The sequence below is a fragment of the Salmo salar genome, chromosome ssa05 (genome assembly GCF_905237065.1).
Source record: "Salmo salar chromosome ssa05, Ssal_v3.1, whole genome shotgun sequence".
Taxonomy (NCBI): Eukaryota; Metazoa; Chordata; class Actinopteri; order Salmoniformes; family Salmonidae; genus Salmo; species Salmo salar.
The window spans coordinates 42,409,993-42,416,398 of record NC_059446.1 but is presented as its reverse complement, the minus strand read 5'-3'; positions in this window follow the sequence as shown (position 1 = coordinate 42,416,398).

Genomic DNA, 6,406 nt, shown 5'->3' with positions numbered 1-6,406 from the left:
CCTGACTTGACTGCCCTTGACCAGCCCAAAAACATCCTGTGGCGTACTGCATTAGCGTTGAATAGCCCCCGCGATATGCAACTTTTCAGGGAAGTCAGGAACCAATATACACAGTCAGTTAGGAAAGCATAGGCTATCTTTGTCAAACAGAAATTTGCATCCTGTAGCACTAATTCCCAAAAGTTTTGGGACACTGTAAAGTCCATGGAGAATAAGAGTACCTCCTCCCAGCTGTCTACTGCACTGAGGCTAGGAAACACTGTCAACACCGATAAATCTATGATAATCGATTTATCGGTTATCGGTTACGGCCGGCCATGCTTTCCACCTGGCTACCCACAGCTCTGCACCCCCCGCAGCAACCTGCCCAAGCCCCCCCCCCCCGCTTCTCCTTCACCCAAATCCAGATAGCTGATGTTCTGATAGAGCGGCAAAATCTGGACCCCTACAAATCAGCTGGGCTAGACAATCTGGACCCTCTCTTTCCAAAATTAGCCACCGCAATTGTTGCAACCTCTATTACTAGCCTGTTCAACCTCTCTTTCGTATCGTCTGAGATCCCTAAAGATTGGAAAGCTGCCGCGGTCAACCCCCTCTTCAAAGGGGGAGACACTCTAGACCCAAACAGACCTATATCCATCCTGCCCTGCCTTTCTAAAGTCTTCGAAAGCCAACAAACAGATCACTGACCATTTCGAATCCCACCATACCTTCTCCGCTATGCAATCTGGTTTCCGAGCGGGTCATGGGTGCACCTCAGCCACACTCAAGGTCCTAAACGATATCATAACCGCCATCAATAAAAGACAGTACTGTGCAGACGTCTTCATCGACCTGGCCAAGGCTTTCGACTCTGTCAATCACCGCATTCTTTTCGGCAGACTCAATAGCCTTGGTTTCTCAAATGACTACCTCGCCTGGTTCACCAACTACTTCTCAGATAGAGTTCAGTGTGTCAAATTGGAGGGCCTGTTGTTCGGACCTCTGGCAATCTCTATGGGGGTGCAACAGGGTTAAATTCTCGGACCGACTCTTTTCTCTGTATTTATCAATGATGTCGCTCTTGCTGCTGGTGATTCTCTGATCCACCTCTATGCAGAAGACACCATTCTGTACACATCTGTCCCTTCTTTGGACACTGTGTTAACAAACTTCCAAACAAGCTTCAACACCATACAACACACCTTCCGTGGCCTCCAACTGCTCTTAAATGTTAGTAAAACTAAATGCATGCTCTTCAACCGATCGCTGCCTGCCCGTTTGACTAGCATCACTACTCTGGACAGTTCTGACTTAGAATATGTGGACAACTACAAATACCTAGGTGTCTCGTTAGACTGTAAACTCTCCTTCCAGACTCACAATAAGCATCTCCAATCCAAAATTAAATCTAGAATCGGCTTCCTATTTCGCAACAAAGCATCCTTCACTCATGCTGCCAAACATACCCTCGTAAAACTGACTATCCTACCGATCCTTGACTTGTCATTTACAAAATAGCCTCCAACACTCTACTCAGCAAATTGGAAGTAGTCTATCACAGTGCCATCCGTTTTGTCACTAAAGCCCAATATACTACCCACCACTGTGACCTGTATGCTCTCGTTGGCTGGCCCTTGCTACATATCCGTCGCCAAACCCACTGGCTCCAGGTCATCTATAAGTCTTTGCTAGGTAAAGCCCCTCCTTATCTCAGCTCACTGGTCACCATAGCAGCACCCACCCGTAGCACGCGCTCCAGCAGGTATATTTCACTGGTCATCCCCGAATCCAACACCTCCTTTGGCCTCCTTTCCTTCCAGTTTTCTGCTGCCAATGACTGGAACGAATTGCAAAAGTCACTGAAGCTGGAGACTTATATCTCCCTCACTAACTATAAGCATCAGCTATCAGAGCAGCTCACTGATCACTACACCTGTACACAGCCCATCTGTAAATAGCCCACCCAACTACCTCATCCCCATATTGTTCTTTTTGTGCTCTTTTGCACCCCAATATCTCTACTTGCACATCATCATCTGCACATCTATCACTCCAGTGTTAATGCTAAATTGTAATTATTTCGCCACTATGGCCTATTTATTGACTTACCTCCCTTACCTCACTATATGGTACATGGTTGGAATAGAAGGGAAATTAACCTCTTTGACTATTTAGCATAAATAGATTAGTATGATCTGATTAGGCACATGGTAGTTACTCACACACTGTTGCTGTTTCTCCTGATGGTAGGAAATGTAAAGTATGTTTCCCATGTTACGGCCTTACGCTCTTTCTCCAAGCTGTGCTGTGTTGTAGCCAACTGCAGTGAATGGTGCCAAACAGTAGCTATAGCTGTGGGGGTTGAGTTGTTTGAACCTGTTACCTATCTGCATATGGGAAAGACATCTAATCACAACCACAACCAAAAACAGATTAGGTAGCAGCTACTTGTAAAACAATATCACAATGTAAAGAGAAACATTTAAAAAGTTTGCTAAACAAAATAATGGACAGAGAGAACATTGGGACCTTAAAGACTCATACTAACTGAGTCAGCATGTGTAGCTTAGCTGCTAAGCGTCCATTTATGTACGGTTGAAGTCGGAAGGTAACATACACCTTAGCCAAATACATTTAAACAGAGTTTTTCACAATTCCCTGACATTTAGTCCTAGTAAAAATTCCCTGTCTTAGGTCAGTTAGGATCACCACTTTATTTTAAGAATGTGAAATGTCAGAATAATAGTAGAGAGAATGATTTATTTCAGCTAAGTTGGGTGAATTTTGTCCGATTCCTCCTGAGCTGGTGTAACTGAGTCAGGTTTGTAGGCCTCCTTGCTCGCACACACTTTTTTCAGTTCTGCCCACAAATCTTCTAGAGGATTGAAGTCAGGGCTTTGTGATGGCCACTCCAATACCTTGACTTTGTTGTCCTTAAGCCATTTTCTACAACTTTGGAAGTATGTTTGGGGTCATTGTCCATTTGGAAGACCCATTTGCGACCAAGCTTTAACTTCCTGATTGATGTCTTGAGATGTTGCTTCAATATATCCACATAATTTTCCTACCTCATGATGCCATCTATTTTGTGAAGTGCACCAGTCCCTCCTGCAGCAAAGCACCCCCACAACATGATGCTGCCACCCCAGTGCTTCATGGTTGGGATGGTGTTCTTCGACTTGCAAGCCTCCCCCTTTTCCTCCAAACATAACGATGGTCATTATGGCCAAACAGTTCTATTTTTGTTTCATCAGACCAGATTACATTTCTCCAAAAAGTAAGATCTTTGTCCCCATGTGCAGTTGCAAACCATAGTCTGGCTTTTTTATGATAGTTTTTGAGCGGTGGCTTCTTCCTTGCTGAGCGGCCTTTCGGTTTTACTGTGGATATAGATACTTTTGTACCGGTTTCCTCCTGCATCTTCACAAGGTCCTTTGCTGTTCTGGAATTGATTTGCACTTTTCGCACCAAAGTACGTTCAATTCTAGGAGACAGAACGTGTCTCATTCCTGAGCGGTATGACGGCTGCGTGGTCCCATGGTGTTTATACTTGCATACTATTGTTTGTACAGATGAACGTGGTACCTTCAGGCTTTTGGAAATTTTTCCCAAGGATGAACCAGACTTGTGGAGGTCTCCAAGTTTCTTTCTGAGGTCTTGGCTGATTTCTTTTGATTTTCCCATGATGTCAAGCAAAAAAGCACTGAGTTTGAAGGTAGGCCTTGAAATACATCCATAGGTACACCTCCAATTGACTCAAATGATGTCAATTAGACTATCAGAAGCTTCTAAAGCCATGACATAATTTTCTGGGATTTTCCAAGCTGTTTAAAGGCATAGTCAACTTAGTGTATGTAAACTTCTGACCCACTGGAATTGTGATACAGTATAAGTGAAATAATCTGTCTGTAAACAATTGTTGGAAAAATTACTTGTGTCATGCACAAAGTAGATTCCCTAACAGACTTGCCAAAACTATAGTTTGTTTACAAGAAATGTGTGGAGTGGTTGAAAAATTTGTTTAAATGACTCCAACCTAAGTGTATGTAAACTTCCGACTTCAACTGTAGCTCCAACAACCAGAGTGGTATACACTCGTAGGCTATTAACTGAAATTGACAAACAGTTTTAATGACTCCAACATACAGTGGGGGAAAAAAGGATTTGATCCCCTGCTGATTTTGTACGTTTGCCCACTGATAAAGAAATGATCAGTCTATATTTTTAATGGTAGGTTTATTTGAACAGTGAGAGACAGAATAACAACAAAAATATCCAATATGTAAGTGTATGTAAACTTCCGACTTCAACTGTAAGTGGGTGTATAATTTACTTCCAATATGTCACAGGAAAACATTGTAGAATAATTTGCCCGTCTCCAGTGTGGTCTATGTGTCTGTGTGACACGCAGCCGAGCTGAAGTCTAGCTGGTAGCCGTAGAGCCAGTTAGGCACCATCTGCCCTGACTCCCTCCCTGCTTCTCATGTCCATGGGAGGGGCGCCAGCTGTGTGGTGAGTACTCATGCTCTCCCCCTCTCTCTCAAACAGACAGTCTGTCATGCTCTCCTTCCGTCAATGTGATAACACCGCATCACATCCAATCTCATCAAATAAAACTCCATCTATCGCATCGCATTTCCTCTGAGCTAGCCAGGGCCCCATACCAAAACAACACACATGGATGCATGAAGAGATTTCTAGGTGAGTGTATTAGGGCTGTTGAGGAGGAATGGATGTATATTACATGCATCATCCATCATTTTTTGTGCCTGAATTCACCCGTCAGTTGGATCAGAAACTGACAAACAGACAAGCCAGCTCATCCCTCTACTTCACTCACACTGCCATGGAAGGCCTCCCTCACTCTGCCATGGTGGATAATGCTGAGGAAATAGAAGTAAATTCAGCCAACAGGTCTAGGCACAGTGCTGCTGGGCACAGACTGGTTGAATCAATGTTGTTTTCACGTCATTTCAATGAAATTACGTTGATCAATGTGGAATAGATGTTGAATTGATGTCCGTGCCCAGTGGGATAGTACAGCCACATTTCTCCCCCAGGGGGTGGGGCGCAGAGAGAATACCACCCCCATTTGTTCCATTATTGCCACCCTTTTACCATTCCCTCCTTTCTTCATAAGGCATGTCACGCAGCATAATGAGGCAGAACTTTTTCAAAGGATTTGAAAAAGCACCCAAAAGGACCAAAAAAAATCTCTTCAGATTGGAGGGATGGAGTGGAAGCACTCGGGGTAAAGATGCCCAGGGAAGGCTTTATTCTTTTGTAATTGACATGCTGAAGTCAGAGACTTGCCGGGGTATTTTGTTTTTATTATTTGCAAAGCCGTGACTACACTGCATATCTGGTACTGCTTTAAATCCCTATTTCCCCCGGCCTAGCTTATCAGCCATGATAATAGAGTTAGAAGTCAACTGTGACCTCAGTACCTTTATTCCCTCTTTGTTGCTACACCTGCCGCTGTTTTTAGATTTGATCTTCTCACAAGATTTTCTCTTTCATTACGGTGACTGACCACTTTCTTCCTGCGTAAGAGGGGAGATAAAGCAAGCTAGAAACAGTATGCAACGGACAAAACATTTCTGACTGTCTATCTCTGACCTTGATCACACACACAGTTTAAAGGTGCAATATTTTCCATTATCACAAATATTATATTTTCAGCTGTTTGAAGCTGGTGTACAAAACCAGAAGTAAAAGATGCAAAAACGAAATTTAAGAACGAGAAACATAGAAATACCGCACATAGAACAGATCTACCACATCTTAGACTTGCTTTCGATGACAAAGTCAGATCTATAACTCACATTTCTATGTGAATTTGGTAAGGTAGCCCAAAAAGTGACATATTGCACCTTTAATTATAATTACTCCACTGCATCACAGATTTACTGATGAAGTTACATAATAATACATATCTAATTGCTCTTCCTGTGATTCAGAAACAGAAAGCAGCCCACAAATAAAGCTCAATGTTTATCCCAGCTAAAATTATCATCTGTGGTAGGAGTGTCAGTAGGCCTAGGTAGAATAACAGCTGTGGTAGATGGCACCATCTAGTGTTCACTAATGATGTAACATCACACTGTAAACTTCACACAAGCTGGAACTTGACCAGAGGTTCTCAACCTTTTTCGGTTACAGTACCACCAAGTCACAAGTTGTTGGTGGCACCTTAATTGGGGAGGACAGGCTCATAGTAATGGCTGGAAAGCAATTAATGGCATGGTATCAAATACATCAAACACATGGTTTCATGTTGTTGATACCATGCTATTTACTCCATTCAAGCCGTTATTATGAGCCATCCTCCCTTCAGCAGCCTTCTGTGCACCAAGTACATTTTGCTCATCCCAGAGAACCCCTCAAGTACCCCCTCATGTGCATTTTACCAGTAAGCCTAGGT